The 17270-nt window shown below is 33.5% G+C and overlaps 1 long non-coding RNA gene across 1 annotated transcript in view; it reads left to right on the top strand.

The window, feature by feature from the left end:
- The first annotated feature begins 4769 nt into the window (after nucleotides 1-4769).
- The window catches only part of LOC145724813 (uncharacterized), a 118668-nt gene continuing 106167 nt past the window's right edge, over nucleotides 4770-17270 (top strand). The window contains exon 1 of the long non-coding RNA XR_014177091.1: nucleotides 4770-5042. This is a non-coding gene — a long non-coding RNA (uncharacterized LOC145724813). The remainder of the gene's footprint in view (nucleotides 5043-17270) is intronic.

Raw genomic sequence — 17270 nt, 5'->3', positions numbered from 1 at the left:
AGTTATCCCCAAAATGTTAACAAAGAAGTTGTAGGGAATTTCATTCTCTACAAGATTGATTTCAGTGACTTTTGCCCTAAAGGGCCGTTTAACGGAGTTACAGACCGAAAACGCTTTTCACGCTTTCTTATTTTTTTTTATTTTTGACAACTCAAGCTTTTGGCATTTCTGTTTTTTTTACTTCAAATTTTGAGATTTTACACTTTTACGTGCAATTTTTTACTTTTTACTCTTTTAATTGTCACGTTTTGAATTTTGACATTTTTTAATGGAATTTTTGACTTTGATACAATTTTTAACTTTTTACACTCGTTAGTGTCATATTTGACTTTGACACTTTTCAGTGTCAATTTTTTGACTTTCGACACTTGACAACAACGCTTAACTCTCAGAAAGTGACCACTCTAGAGTAACTTGCTCTGCATATGTATTTCTGCTCCTAAACTAGTTGAGATATTTAAGTTTTTCAAGCGCACGATTGTAGCTACACTACCTGGTTACCTCCAGTAAAAATTTCACTTTGATATCTCAGAAAGGAAGGGAGTGGGGGGCTCAGAAGAAGAACCTCATGTCCAGTAAGTCACTCCTTGGTGGAGTTTTAACGGAGCATAGCTCTGTTATTTGCTGAGTTATCCCCAAAATGTTAACAAAGAAGTTGTAGGGAATTTTATTCTCTACAAGATTGATTTCAGTGACTTTTGCCCTCAAGGGGCGTTTAACGGAGTTACAGACCGAAAATGCTTTTCATATTTTAAGTTTTACTTTTGACACTTTTCAGTGTTTTTTTTACTTTTGACAACTCAACCTTGGCAATCCTAATGTTTTTTTACTTCAAATTTTGAGATTTTACACTTTTACGTGTAATTTTTTACTTTTTACTCTTTTAATTGTCACGTTTTGAATCTGGACATTTTTCAATGGAATTTTTGACTTTGACACAATTTTTAACTTTTTACACTCGTTAGTGTCATATTTGACTTTGACACATTTTAGTGTTATTTTTTTGACTTTCGACATTTGACAACCACGCTTAACTCTGAGAAAGTAAAGCAATTTTTGAAATAGAATATCTCAAAAACTCAGAAGGCTAGAAAATCCGTTTAAACGCCATTTTGTAGCATTTTAAATCATCTTTCTGGTAATGTTTTAAAAAATTAAAATTGGAGAGCAAATAACAGAAAAAAAAGTAGAAAAATACGGTTTTAGGTAAAAAATTGACAGTTTTGGGTTCGACCTTAAATAAGTCACTTATTTGACACTTGACGTCGAAATATCACTGAATCAAAAAGATAGCTAACAGTGAGGGCTTTCCAAAAATGTCATTACTTAAGTTGATTGGTTAAGTGGTTTTTGACACTTTTACCGTTAATAACTTTTTTTTCTGTGGGTGCAGAGTGCTGGTTCAACGCAGAAATGTTATTTTGACAACAATGCATATCTTATGGTAAAGTTCAACTACCAGTTGCAGTTCAACTGAACCATTCTTTGAACTGCGATTGTACAAACGGGCCTTAAAGTGCTTATATTACTCCAGAATAATAATTATTGGACATAGTGCATTGCAGAGAACAATTTATAGAAAATATTCCAAAAAGGATAAGGAAATATTAGTTGCTTGTGCCAATAGAGGTGAAAATTGTTGCTTCAAGTGATATTAAAAAACAGAGAAACAAAAAAAAAATCGGTCAAAGTGTCAAAAAACCACTCTAGAGTAACTTGTTCTGCATATGTATTCTTGCTCCTAAACTAGTTGAGATATTTAAGTTTTTCAAGCGCACGATTGTAGCTACACTACCTGGTTACCTCCAGTAAAAATTTCACTTTGATAGCTCAGGAATGAAGAGAGTGGGGGGCTCAGAAGCAGAACCTCATGTCCAGTAAGTCACTCCTTGGTGGAGTTTTAACGGAGCGTAGCTCCGTTATTTGCGGAGTTATCCCCAAAATGTTAACAAAGAAGTTGTAGGGAATTTTATTCTCTACAAGATTGATTTCAGTGTCTTTTGCCCTAAAGGGCCGTTTAACGGAGTTACAGACCGACAACTCTTTTCACCCTTTAAGTTTTACTTTTGACACTTTTCAGCGTATTTTTTTTACTTTTATCAACTCAAGCTTGGCATTTCTGTTTTTTTCTTTACTTCAAATTTTGAGATTTTACACTTTTACGTGCAATTTTTTACTTTTTACTCTTTTAATTGTCACGTTTTGAATTTTGACATTTTTTAATGGAATTTTTGACTTTGATACAATTTTTAACGTTTTACACTCGTTAGTGTCATATTTGACTTTGACACTTTTTAGTGTCAATTTTTTTACTTTCGACACTTGACAACGAGAGCGCTTAACTCTCAGAAAGTGACCCAATTTTTGAATTAGAATATCTCAAAAACTCAGAAGGCTAGAAAATCCGTTTAAACGCCATTTTGAAGCATTTTAAATCCTCTTTCCGGTAATGTTTTAATAAATTATAATTGGAGAGCAAATAACAGAAAAAAAAGTAAAAAGATATGGTTTTAGGTAAAAAATTGACAGTTTTGGGTTTGACCTTAAATAAGTCACTTATTTGACACTTGACGTCAAAATGTCACTGAATCAAAAAGATAGCTAACAGCGAAGGCTTTCCAAAAATGTCATTACTTGTCAGTCACTCCTTAGTGGAGTTTTAACGGAGCATAGCTCCGTTATTTGCGGAGTTATCCCCAAAATGTTAACAATGAAGTTGTAGGGAATTTTATTCTCTACAAGATTGATTTCAGTGACTTTTGCCCTAAAGGGCCGTTGACCAGAGTTACAGACCAAAAACGCTTTTCACACTTAAGTTTTACTTTTGACACTTTTCAGTGTTTTTTTTAACTTTTGACAATTCAACCTTGGCATTTCTGTTATTTTTATTTCAAATTTTGAGATTTTACACTTTTAAATGCAATTTTTAACTTTTTACTCTTTTAATTGTCACGTTTTGAATTTTGACATTTTTCAATAGAATTTTTGTCTTTGATACCATTTTTAACTTTTTACTCTCGTTAGTGCCATATTTGACTTTGACACTTTTTAGTGTCAATTTTTTGACTTTCGACACTTGACAACAACGCTTAACTCTCAGAAAGTGACCACTCTAGAGTAACTTGCTCTGCATATGTATTCCTGCTCCTAAACTAGTTGAGATATTTAAGTTTTTCAAGCGCACGATTGTAGCTACACTACCTGGTTACCTCCAGTAAAAATTTCACTTTGATATCTCAGAAAGGAAGGGAGTGGGGGGCTCAGAAGAAGAACCTCATGTCCAGTAAGTCACTCCTTGGTGGAGTTTTAACGGAGCATAGCTCTGTTATTTGCTGAGTTATCCCCAAAATGTTAACAAAGAAGTTGTAGGGAATTTTATTCTCTACAAGATTGATTTCAGTGACTTTTGCCCTAAAGGGCTGTTGACCAGAGTTACAGACCAAAAACGCTTTTCACAATTAAGTTTTACTTTTGACACTTTTCAGTGTTTTTTTTAACTTTTGACAATTCAACCTTGGCATTTCTGTTATTTTTATTTCAAATTTTGAGATTTTACACTTTTAAATGCAATTTTTAACTTTTTACTCTTTTAATTGTCACGTTTTGAATTTTGACATTTTTTAATGGAATTTTTGACTTTGACACAATTTTTAACTTTTTACTCTCGTTAGTGTCATATTTGACTTTGGCACTTTTTAGTGTCAATTTTTTGACGTTTGACACTTGCCAACGAGAGCGCTTAACTCTCAGAAAGTGACCCAATTTTTGAATTAGAATATCTCAAAAACTGAAAAAGCTAGAAAATCCGTTTAAACGCCATTTTGTAGCATTTTAAATCCTCTTTCCAGTGATGTAATAAAAAACTAAAATTAGATGCAAATAACAGAAAAAAAGTAAAAAAATATGATTTTAGGTAAAAAATTGACAGTTTTGGGTTTGGCCTTAAATAAGTCACTTATTTGACACTTGACGTCAAAATGTCACTGAATCAAAAAGATAGCTAACAGTGAGGGTTTTCCAAAAATGTCATTACTTGTCAGTCACTCCTTAGTGGAGTTTTAACGGAGCATAGCTCCGTTATTTGCGGAGTTATCCCCAAAATGTTAACAATGAAGTTGTAGGGAATTTTATTCTCTACAAGATTGATTTCAGTGACTTTTGCCCTAAAGGGCCGTTGACCAGAGTTACAGACCAAAAACGCTTTTCACACTTAAGTTTTACTTTTGACACTTTTCAGTGTTTTTTTTAACTTTTGACAATTCAACCTTGGCATTTCTGTTATTTTTATTTCAAATTTTGAGATGTTACACTTTTAAATGCAATTTTTACTTTTTACTCCTTTAATTGGTACGTTTTGAATTTTGACATTTGTCAATTGAATTTTTGACTTTGACACAATTTTTAACTTTTTATTCTCGTTAGTGTCATATTTGACTTTGACACTTTTTAGTATCAATTTTTTGACTTTCGACACTTGACAACAACGCTTAACTCTCAGAAAGTGACCCAATCTTTGACTTCTCAATATCTCAAAAACTGAAAAAACTAGAAAATTCGTTTAAACGCCATTTTGTAGCATTTTAAATCCTCTTTCCAGTGATGTAATAAAAAACTAAAATTAGAGTGCAAATAACAGAAAAAATGTAAAAAAATATGGTTTTAGGTAAAAAATTGACAGGTTTAGGTTTGACCTTAAATAAGTCACTTATTTGACACTTGACGTCAAAATGTCACTGAAGCAAAAAGATAGTTCATAGTGAGGGCTTTTATTCTCTATACAAAAATCTAAATTGAATAAAAGGATGTCAAATTATACATTTTTCTCCAAGTTGAATCTAACATAAACATGTACGTGTGTCTGAGCGCGCTCTGCCACCGAGCACGTGTTCGTCGCGACATTGGACTCGCTGACGGTCTATTGATTACAGTGTGCATGCTAATGTCGAGTGGCGATAGTGTGTCCGCGTAGTTTCCCAGTTTTTCAGCCATCAAACCACCCGAATTTGGCAATTTTTCTACATCAAATTGGTCCGCAACAAACGGTAAGTCGCTGTAGGTGTGGAAGACGCGTTCGACGCTTCCCGGCGTCGTTATGAGATCTCCAATGACGATATACAATATGATATGAGTCTCACGTGGTTATTGATCGCTTCCACTGTTGCCACTTTTAATCTTGACCCGTGAAGGAAAAATGGCACTGATTTGTTTACGTTAGAACTAAACCAAAAACGAACACACTAAACACTTACACGAGCAGTATGTCACAATTTGGTGATGTATGATTGTTTTAAGTTAAAAGAAGTGGGTGTCATACACGGGCAAGTTGTGCTAAAAATATTGAAACAATGAAATATGACATGAGCGTGGCAACGGTGTAAGGTCAGCGCCGACGCCAAGGCGTCGGCATCGTCCAACCCTTGGACTTATAATTTCATATTTTGCACAGGATTGGCGGGAGGGGCATCACAACAGACCAATAAAAACACGCATATGAAAATTCATATTGCATTTATGATTGGTAGAGATTCCGGGAGCAAATGCCGGAATGCGCCATCGCGTTTTGGGGTTAGATGTTCTGGAACAAAGGGGCTTTGTTTGTTTGCTTTATTCGCAATATTAATTTATGTTCTGGACCGTAACGATTCGGTTTTTATTTGCTTGGGAATGGAGTTGTTTGCTAATCCTGGGCTATTTGGAATCGGAAACTTTATATAAGGGATGGTAAAAGCAAAAAGCTTTACTGAGAACCTTATTTGAGAATTATGATTGTAATAGAAGTTGAGGTAGGAGTAGAGTTTTTCCATTTATGGAATATTTAGGTTCTGCTTTTGATTGTGGCTTTATTAATGAATTATAAAAATTATTTAGAAACAAAAAGGTTTTTGTCACTAAAATTTAACTAACCTAACCTAACTGAAGCTATTGTTGCAAGATATACAGGCAGTTTTGTATGGTACACCCAACTTATACAATTTTAATATTTATTTAGTTTTTCTGATATAAATTACTCAGTTTTACAGATATTTGTCTGAAATTTTACGATTTGCTTTAGAGGTCTGCATCAATCAATGTAATGTAACAGATGTTAGAGTGTACAGGGTGTCCGGATTTAGAGTGTTTTTACGGGAAAACCCTATTTTCCGGACAGGAATGCTCAAAATGACTGCGTTTTTAACTTTAGAGTCAAAGTTTAAATTATTTTTCTTTATTTTATTTTTAATTATTTTCTACCATTAATTTCAAAATTAGTTCTTTAGTCGTTAGTTACTTTAATGTGTGAGAAAATTAAAGTGAAAATACTTAGAAAGTTATTGGTTGTTGGGTCTATATCTGTTACTCATTGCAAGTTAACTTCATATTTCAGTTAATTATAAAAATAACTATACACACATACTTACATCGTAATGAATGTTTAAAAATATACATTTTTTTTAGGTTATATTTGATTATGAATTCCATTTAAAATAAGAAAGTTATGTCAATTTTTGAGACAACAGAAGGTAGCAGCAAAAAACTAAACACGCCACTGGAATCACGTTGAAAAAGTGCCTTAAAAATGTTTTTTTTGTTGCACTAGTGTGGAAAAGTACTTCCTGCTGCACTCAAATGAATGAGGTAAAGTGCACTTTACCGCACCCAAGTAGTAAAATAGGGTTTTCCGGTCAACCGACTGTAATCGACTGTTAAATAGCTCCAGAAACCGTATTTGTTCCATTGACATTTTTAACTACTCAAAAGCTTCAATTTGACGTTTTAAAGACAGTAAACATGCTTCAAGTTGACTGTCTAAAATTATTAGGAAGGCTTCAGGCAGGATTTTTGGCTACTCAAAACCATCAAATTTCAGTATGATTCTTTAAAGACAGTAAAAATGCTTCAAGTCTATGTTTTTACTGTCTAATATTACCAGGAAGGCTTCAGGTAGCATTTTTGTCTACTCAAAGATATCAAGGTTCAATTTTTCACTCTAACGAACGTAAAAATGCTTTCTGTCGCTTTTTTGACTATATAAAATAATCAGGAAAGCTTCAGACATAATTTTTGACTACTCAGAGATATAAAGTTTTATGTGACATTTTAAAGATAGTAAAAATGCTTCAAGTTGACTGTCTAAAATTAGTAGGAAGGATTTGGGCAGCATTTTTGACTACTTAAAGACGTCAAGATTCAATTTGATACTTTAAAGAGGAAACATGCTTCAAGTTGCTGTTAAGACTGTCTAAAATTGTCAAGAAAATTACAGGCAGGCCTTTTGGCTACTCAAAGACATCAAACTTCAATATGATTTTTTAAAGACAGTAAAAAGGCTTCAAGTCTATGTTTTGACTGTCCAATATTACCAGGAAGGCTTCAGGTAGCATTTTTGCCTCCTCAAATACACCAAGGTTCAATTTTTCACTCTAACGACAATAAAAATACTTCAAGCCGCTGTTCTGACCGTCTAAAATTTACCAGAAGGCTTCAAATATAATTTTTACTACTCCAAAGACATCAAGTTTCAATTTCACACTTTAAAGACATTAAAAATGCTTTCTGTAGCTATTGTGACTGTCTAAAATAATCAGGAAAGCTTCAGACATAATTTTTGACTACTCAGAGACATAAAGTTTTATGTGACATTTTAAAAACCACAGAAATGCTTCAAGTTGACTGTCTAAAATTAGTAGGAAGGATTTGGGCAGCATTTTTGACTACTTAAAGACGTCAAGATTCAATTTGATACTTTAAAGAGGAAACAGGCTTCAAGTTGGTGTTAAGACTGTCTAAAATTGTCAAGAAAATTACAGGCAGGCCTTTTGGCTACTCAAAGACATCAAACTTCAATATGATTTTTTAAAGACAGTAAAAAGGCTTCAAGTCTATGTTTTGACTGTCCAATATTACCAGGAAGGCTTCAGGTAGCATTTTTGCCTCCTCAAATACACCAAGGTTCAATTTTTCACTCTAACGACAATAAAAATACTTCAAGCCGCTGTTCTGACCGTCTAAAATTTACCAGAAGGCTTCAAATATAATTTTTACTACTCCAAAGACATCAAGTTTCAATTTCACACTTTAAAGACATTAAAAATGCTTTCTGTAGCTATTGTGACTGTCTAAAATAATCAGGAAAGCTTCAGACATAATTTTTTACTACTCAAAGACATAAAGTTTTATGCGACATTTTAAAAACCATAAAAATGCTTCAAGTTGACTGTCTAAAATTATTAGGAAGGCTTCAGGCAGCATTTTTGACTACTTAAAGACGTCAGGATTCAATATGATTCTTTAAAGACAGTAAAAAGGCTTCAAGTCTATGTTTTGATTGTCCAATATTACCAGAGAGGCTTCAGGTAGCGTTTTTGACTACTCAAGGTTCAGTTTTTTACTCTAATCACAGTAAAAATGCTTCATGTCGCCGTTCTTGGCTTCTAAAATTTACCAGAAGGCTTCAAATATAATTTTTACTACTCCAAAGACATTTAGTTTCAATTTGACACTTTAAAGACATTAAAAATGCTTTCTGTAGCTATTTTGACTGTCTAAAATAATTATTTTAGCTTTACTAATTAGTAAAGCTTCAGATATAATTTTTGACTACTCAAAGACATAAAGTTTTATGTGACATTTTAAAGACAGTAAAAATGCTTTAAGTTGACTGTCTAAAATTATTAGGAAGGCTTCAAACAGCAATTTTGACTACTTCAAGATTCAAAAGTCGCTGTTTTGACTGTCTAAAATTTTCAGGCAAGATTGAAGACTTTTTTTGTATTGATGCTTAAATCGAAAACTTAAATTTAAAGAAGTTTAAGAAAGTTTAGTATAAGAAATTCCTGAACAATAAGCATAATTTATTTCACAATTATTATTTTACAGTTTCAAAACAAAACTCTTCTCTTTAAAACCTTGCAAAATTAATTAAAAACTTCTGATATGCTAATCGTACATTATTAAATGCTTGTAGTTCATCTTAAACCCCGTTTAAATTTATTAGTACTTTAATATAACAAAAAAAATATATTTTTGGAAAAAATAATTTTTCTGCATATAAATCGTTGGTTAGTAAAACTGAGAAATAATTAAATTTGAAGTTGTATAACATTGGAAACCAAAAAATAAATAAATTTTTCACGTTCGAAGTTCCATTAAAAATGTGCACCGTCAACGTCCGAAACAAGTTTTCATGGAACGCGCTGTGCATTGTCCATTTGCGGCCGTAATGGCCATGGAGCAGCATCTCGTCCACCAACACACGACTTGAAAATCAATATCATCTTTGAACGAATACTTGGTAGCGCACACACGCATAGCTTTCCCAGGGGTTATGAGGAAAACCGACTCCTCTCTCCCCTCACGCTGTCCATCTCTCTGTTGCAGCAGGAAATTCCTTCAGTATAAATAAAAACCAGTGGCGGATCTTTATCCTTTTCAGCGCTTTAAAACGTTTCTCACTCCAAAAGTAGCCATTCAAGAATCAATTAGGTTTCAACGTTATCGCTTTAAGAACATATCGAAATCAGCATAAACAATCGAATCGTAGTCATTAGGCAGAGATTCCTCTTTAGAGCTCGAGTTATCCAGATATTGGATTGAAATAGGATGGGCCAGTCGTCATTTGCCTTTCCGGCGTCAAAGACGATGGCGGTTATTTCCCTTCGACCGGAACTAAAGACGATCTTACGGCCTGTCCGCTTCAAACGGGCAAAGCTTTGTTGGGGCAGTCCGGATGATTTGAATAACCACTGTCGAACCTAGTTTAATTGAGACGGAGAAGACAAGGACAAGACAATTTTCGGCTTATCGGTCCGGATTTTCGATTTTCAATTACAGATTGCAGATTCGAATTGAAATCTTAGGTTCGAAGTGATTTTCTCATTGCGAATTACACAATCTTGATTTAGTGCTGTTTACTACCATTCAAGACATTTTTATTATTGTAGTATGACTTCCAGTGTGAGAGTATTTAAAAGTAAAATACAAAGCTCAATGAACTGTCACTTTTAGACAGATTGAGCAAAAATTTCTACCAAAAACTATTATTTTATGTTAAGTTAAACTTAAATTGGAGTTTCATTTTTCTGTTCCACAATATAACATTCTTTCAAGTATGAACTCATCCCACATAACGTTAAACTGCGTTTCAATGCATATAAATCGGAAAGCTTACTCTGAAATGTGGATTTGTGGTAATTTACAGGACTTCAAAAATGCGTATTAAATTCAAATCGATGGTTTTGCCGCGAATATGACGTAGACGACTTTCAGCAGTTTTATTGGCTATGGCTGTCTGATGGTCGACAGCTGATGATAGAAGTGGCTCACCTAATTGGTTGAAAACCGTCTACGTCATATCTAGGGGGCGTTTTAAATGTTACTATGAAATTTGAATCTCTTTATTTAATTCTTGTTATGTTAGACTTAGTATTTTAAAATAACGTATTTCATATTTTTTTGCGCCCTAATCAAATATGCTACAAAAACTACAAAAAACCAAGGTTTTGACGTCCTCTAGAGGCCGAACCGGGAAACTTAGCCGTGTTTGCTCAACGTCACGTGAGAGCACCATTAACTTTCTTTTGTTACATGGCTCGTATATACAGGATGGTTTAAATACCTTCAAAGTGATTTAACCACTTTTGCTTTAACCTAAAATAATTCAATTATTGTAACAGTTACGACCAAATGTCACTGAAGGTAAAATATAGTCCAGGCCAAAGGCTTTTCAACAGTGTATTCAAAAAAGGTCATTGGTCTGATAGTTTGACCGCTAGAGGGCGTCAAATTCAAGCTTTTTGACAAATGTGCTTTTAACGCAGTTTTTGAGATAATTTTCGGAAACTAAAAATTGTTTTTAATTTTTTGGAGACACCCTGTACTCAGCCGCTAATCTGAGACAGCTTATATCACCTTGACATTCATTTTGCCTTAACTGTCACGGGTTTGAGGATGACTTGATAATGATGTCAATTTTGACGGTTTTCAAAGCGTGGCATCCTTAAAAAATGACATTTTTACAAATGACACTGTATCATTAACCTGTTTGTATCATTAACCTGAAGGAATTTAGGCCGTGGAAGTTTATTTTAAAAATTCAAAAATTTTCTCTAAATAAATTCAAAACCACACCCCTTATTTTTTTCGACAATTTTTGTTTTTCAAGAACAAACGGTCCATGGTACCAAAAAAGCGCATAGAAGGTAAAAGTTGCAACCCTTCGGGGTGTGTCTGTGGTAAATTTCAGACCTGTAACTTGAAGAGTTCCTGAGATATTTCGCAAAAACTACAAAAAACGAATATCAACTTTGACGCCCTCTAGAGGCCAAACCGGGACACTTACCAGTGTTTGCTCAACGTCACCTAAGAGCACCATTTATTAGCTTTCTTTTGTTATTTGGCTCGTATATACAGGAGGGTTCAAATAAGCGAGTTATTCACGATTTTCTGGAAAAGTGCAGGAAAATTTCGCTCAAATTAGGAATTTCTGCTCGATTTGAGGGGCGGCCAATCAAGGCTGCTAGAGCAAAAACAGTTGAGTATCGATACAGACATTTTACATCAAGAAGGCCTAGAATTTGACGTACATTCCAAAAATCAAATGAAAAATTGATCATCCTTTTTAAGAAATTATAAATTTGGTTTGTTGCTCAAATTTGGGATACACCAAGCCAAAAGTGCTCAAAAATTGCAAAAGTCAAGATGTCAAGAGCCAACTTTGTTTAGTATCAGAAGAGAAGAAGAGAATTATGTGTTGAAATTGTTGAGTTGGGTAATTGCCCAGAAATTTTAAGAGAAGACTGCTTGATGTCAAAGGCCAACTTTTTTAGAATCAGGAAATAGGAGGAGAAGAATGGATTGAGCTGGGTAATTGCCCAGAAATTTTAAGAGAAGACTGATTGATTGCAAAAGCAAATTTTTTTAGAATCAGGAAAGAAGAGGAGAATTATGTGTTGAAATTGTTGAGCTGGGTAATAGCCCAGAAATTTTAAGAGAAGAGTGAGTAATATCAAAGGCCAGCTTTTTTAGAATCAGGTAATAGGAGGAGAAGAATATGGTGAGCTGGGTAACTGCCCAGAAATTTTAAGAGAAGAGTGACTGATATCAAAAGCCAACTTTTTTAGAATCAGGAAATAGGAGGAGAAGGTGTTGAGCTGGGTAATTGCCCAGAAATTTTAAGGGAAAAGTGACTGATATCAAAGGCCAACTTTTTTTAGAATCAGGAAAGAGGAGGAGAACAATGTGTTGAAGTTATTGAGTTGGTTAATTGCCCCGAAATTTTGAAATATACCAAAAGTCAACTTTTTTGCTTCAGAAAAGAAGAGCGGAAGGAGTCGTTGAATTTCTTTAGCTGGTTGTTCAGAAATGTTAAGAGAAGACTGACTGATTGGTGCCAAAAACCTTATATAATTTAAAGGATTGAATTCTATCAGCTGGAGCTAAAAAAAAATTGAAATGATTGAGCTGGCCAATCTCCCAGAAATTATGAGATAAGACTAGCTGATGTCAAAGTACGGTGGTTTTTTAAATAATTTTTTCGAAAATAGCTGAATATTGACATAGGATATGTTATATAAAAAATATCCAACAATTTACGTAGAATCTACAAATGCAACAAAAAAATGGGTGTTTTTATTGGGACATGTCAACTGGAAGGTCGTATTTCAGTTTTGGGACACCATGTATATCGAATTTTTGTCTCAAAAAATGCGCGTTTAAAAATAATAACATTCCCTGAATTGTAATCGAACTTTCCATACTTTATGGACACACTGTATAGCAGCTTTATAGGGTGAACAATTAAATCGCATTATTTTCGTCAAGGCATTGCCCATAACCCATACAACACAAAGAAAAGCTAATTAACTTGTCATATTAATCTTCGTTACAGCGTTTCCCTTTCCCAAACAGGTTTGTGTAAAGCTGGGGCGGAGCACAACCTGCATATTCATATTACACTGGGAAATATGAATATGAGGATTCCCCAACTCTGTAAGGGGGGAGGGCCGTTATGGCCAATGAAAACGTGCCCACTTATTACTTCCATAAATCTGTCATAATCATAGCAGGAGGAATCTTATCCATGGCGCTATTGGCCTGGCTGGCGCAATGCGGAGATGTTTCTCTCCGCCCTGCCTCATCGGATATTAATATTGAATTTTTGTGTGTATGTGCGGGGGTGAAGTCGCGAAACGTTGCCCGCGCACTCTGCCGGACACCACTGGACCTCATTATAGAAAAAGGAACGATATTTACTTGCGAGGGCACGTCTCCAGTTCTCGGACGTCCCGACGCACTTCAATCTGATCATTCAAGAGGATTTTTGTTTGGAATTGGAAACAACTCTCAGTTCTCATTATGATATGAAAAGAGTTGCTGAAGTTTTTACATTTGCATAAAAAAAGTAGCAAAAAGTTAATATTAGAAGCAAATCTTAATAATATATTGAAGACAGAAAATACATCTGCCAATAGAACCTAAATATGATCATCCAAGAGGATTTTTGTTTGGAATTGGAAACAACTCTCAGTTCTCATTATGATATGAAAAGTTTAAACATTTAACATTATGAGTTTTGAAAAATTTAAACATTATTATTGCACTTTTTTACATAAAATTCAATGGAAATATCTATCTTCATTAGTTTTTGAGATATGGATACAAGTCAAATTTCTGGTAAACATAAAATTTTATACATGGTGGACCATAAGTAACAGTTACAGCATAATAATATTCATAACATCAAAGTAATACGATTTCAATAAATTTTCCTATACCGAAAGTTAATATTAAGAAAGTTACAGGAATTGAAAGCTGAAATCATGTTTTCACAGTCTTTAGATATAAATTACTAAAAATTTGTATAAAGGGATTTTGTAGCTTGTTTTATAATAAACAACTATAATCTTGTGAAAAATCACTCAGAAGATTGTGTGGTATCTTAGCAAATAAACGTAAAAAAAAAAAATTGTAGTAAACGTGAACTGTTTGAAAATAGATATTTTATGTATCTTTCTGTCCGTGTTACATAAAGAAAAAAGTTAATATTAATATTTACATGGTAAAAAAAATAAAAATTTAAATTGTAGCTTACAATCTAAGATGCTCCAATAGGGTGCAAGAGCTTTTGAACAGATACTTTTATTCAAATTTATTGTCACAATTGACTTTTTTTAAAATTTTTATTTTGGGACAACCTGAATTTAAGCCAAAATAAAGTTTGGCTAAAAAGTTTTATTGCAGGATCCGTTTTAAATTATCTATGTAATTCCTATTACACTGCTTTTTGCACAAGACTTTCTTTTTTTTTTTGGTATTAAGTTTGATCAGATTCAACTGTTATTTAACTGATCCAACAAATTTTAGGGTAGTTTTCATTTACATTACATTGGAATCGACTAAACGGTTAAAAATACATGTTTCGATCATAATAAAGACCAATAAATGCGTTGGCTCTGCCTGAATAATATACTCCATCAACAAACACTGAAATTAATGATTTTTAGTGGAAAACATTAGAAACTGAACGAATTTCCGATATAATCGGTTTCACTCCAGAACAATTTATCACTGTTAATGTCAAACTTTCAATATAATAGACCCATACATAAATGTTGGCAAAGCAATACAAACTGGAACTAGGTTCTGTTAATAGCATATTTCATGTCCAATTCTGTTGTGTTATTAGTCTGTAAGTTGAGAGATTAAGCAATAACATAGGGGAGTCGTTAAACGGGGAGAAACTGACCGGTGGTCAAGCTAGCCTGAAGAATATTATCATGTGGATCGTGTAGTTTTTGCCAACACGTCAGCTAGTTTTGCGTATATACGTTAAGAAACCAATTTCAAATCATATCACCAAATTAATACGAACTCACTTTGAAGTTTACGCAAACTTGCTTAACTTGTCTATCTTGCATTGTCCCTGTTTTTATAGGGTTGTAAGAGGATTTAACGATGTAGGATCATTAACGACGTGGAGTCAAATACAGCGTATCCGCAGTTGCAGTAAATTCCAGAAATAAAAGGACAATCCCTTTATTTCTTCGGCCTTTTGCAGTCGGCCACAGATGTTGGGTCGGAAATATATATTATTCATTACAGTTCTTGTCTCGTTGCAATGAATAATGTCTAATTGGATTTTGTAACGATTTATGGCCACATTTTTGCTTCTGACGAGGAAAGTATATTAGCCTGCAAAACTCCCAACTTCTAAATTTCATTTATTTTAATGAATTTACCACTCTCCCCTGCCGGAGTTTTTCTTTTAATGTCTCCAATATTAATACACATTAGGACAGTCAAATGTTTAAATACAGGGTGTTGGTATATTGGAAAAAGTATAAATAGGAAGGTTTTGAAAATTTGGCAGGATACTGATGTGGGCATGCCCAATCTAACTAAAATATTTTCAAGATGGTTGCAAGTCGTTCATAACTTTCTTATTTTAAATAGAACACCCTATATATTATTACATATTTGGATTCCTCACAAAATTCTGACCAACTTTTGTGTACAATGCCCTATGCCTATCTCTAGCCGTTTTCGAAATATTTGATGTTTTTCCAAAAAAAGCGTCAGTCGCAACGCTCAACATATTTTTGTACTCTGTCAAAACCGTATTTCATTTTGCAATGAAACTTTGGGTTATTGTAAATAAAGGATCGTTTTATTAAACTGAGGGTGCGTAATGACTCATTTGTATACAGGGTCGTTAAAAAAAAATCATAAACTTCCCACTAAAAAAAATGAAATAAAACCCACATTTTTTATGACGGAATCATTTTGAGCATTAAAAATTACTATACGTTTCAATTTACTTGCCTATACCTAAATCCAATCCATTTCGTTTTATTTGAGAATAAACATTTTTTTATTATGCTGCACGGTTGGGATTATCTGGTATTCTAGTTGGTTATGCTTTTGACACACGATGATATTGGAGACCTGCAGAGCATGTTAATAACACTAGTGACTTGAGTGTTTTGACAACTGCAAATATGCCGTCGCGGTTACGTTATTCAAACCAAGATTACTTAAATCTGTTTATTATTTACGGAGAATGATAAAGTTGTGAGTAGAACATGTGAGGTATTTGCCGCTCGTTATCCAGAAAAACCAAAAGCCATCACCAAAAGCTGTCAAGCAAATAATTGAAAATTGTAAGAATACGGGATCTGTGAAGAGAAAAGCTATTAAAACAAAACCAATCCTTAATAATACAAATGTAGAAATTGTAATTTTGGGCTATTTTGTTGCAAATCCAACTTCGTCAATAAGACAAGTTTCCGTAGAATCAGGCATATCTAAAAGCTCAATTCAAAGAATCCTGAAGAAACATAAATTTCACCCTTTTTCATTTAAATTAGTGCAACAGACTTTCCGAAGAGAGTGGTTTTTAGTAAGTTTTTGCTGACTAGTCACTATGGAGAAGAATTGTTTTTGAATAATATTATTTAGAGCGACGAGGCCAAATTCACTAAAAATGGAATGTTCAATAGACATAAATCACACTACTGGTGTGACATAAATCCACACGTAATTAGAGAGAGAAATTTTCAAGAAATCTGGAGTTTTAATAATAAAAAATGTTTATTCTCAAATAAAACGAAATTGGTTGGATTTAGGTATAGGCAAGTAAATTGAAACGTATAGTAATTTTTAATGCTCAAAATTATTCCGTCATAAAAAATGTGGGTTTCTATTTAAAAAACTTGAATTTTTTTATTTTTTTTAGTGGCAGGTTTATGATTTTTTTTTGACGACCCTGTATACAAATGAGTCATTACGCACCCTCAGTTTAATAAAACGATCCTTTATTTACAATAACCCAAAGTTTCATTGCAAAATGAAATACAGTTTTGACAGAGTACAAAAATGTGTTGAGCAACTGAAGAAGAGTCAGAATTTTGGAGTGAGGACTCCAAATATGTAATAATATATAGGATGTTCTATTTAAAATAAGAAAGTTGTGATCGACTTCCGGTATAAACGGAAGTGCAACCATCTTGAAAATATTTCAGTTAGATTGGGCATGCCCACATCAGTATTCTGCCAAATTTTCAAAACTCTCCTATTTATACTTTTTCCAATATCAATCGATGTCTTTCGTCGTGGGACACCCTGTATAACTAAGTTGTTACATTAGTATACTTAGCCTTTAGCCCATTAAAGCAAAGGAAAACTGTTACGTAAAATCTCTAATAACAAAATATGATATAAACTAATTGACAAGAAAGTCCCTTATCTCATTTGTGTTTTATAACCTAATAGTACCAGTCAGATTGACGGTTCAA

This window comes from Ips typographus, linkage group LG2 (genome assembly GCF_016097725.1).
Source record: "Ips typographus isolate SLU linkage group LG2, UJ_Ityp_2.0, whole genome shotgun sequence".
Lineage (NCBI taxonomy): Eukaryota > Metazoa > Arthropoda > Insecta > Coleoptera > Curculionidae > Ips > Ips typographus.
The sequence above is the reverse complement of the archived record's forward strand: the minus strand, read 5'-3'. Positions and strand labels throughout refer to the sequence as shown.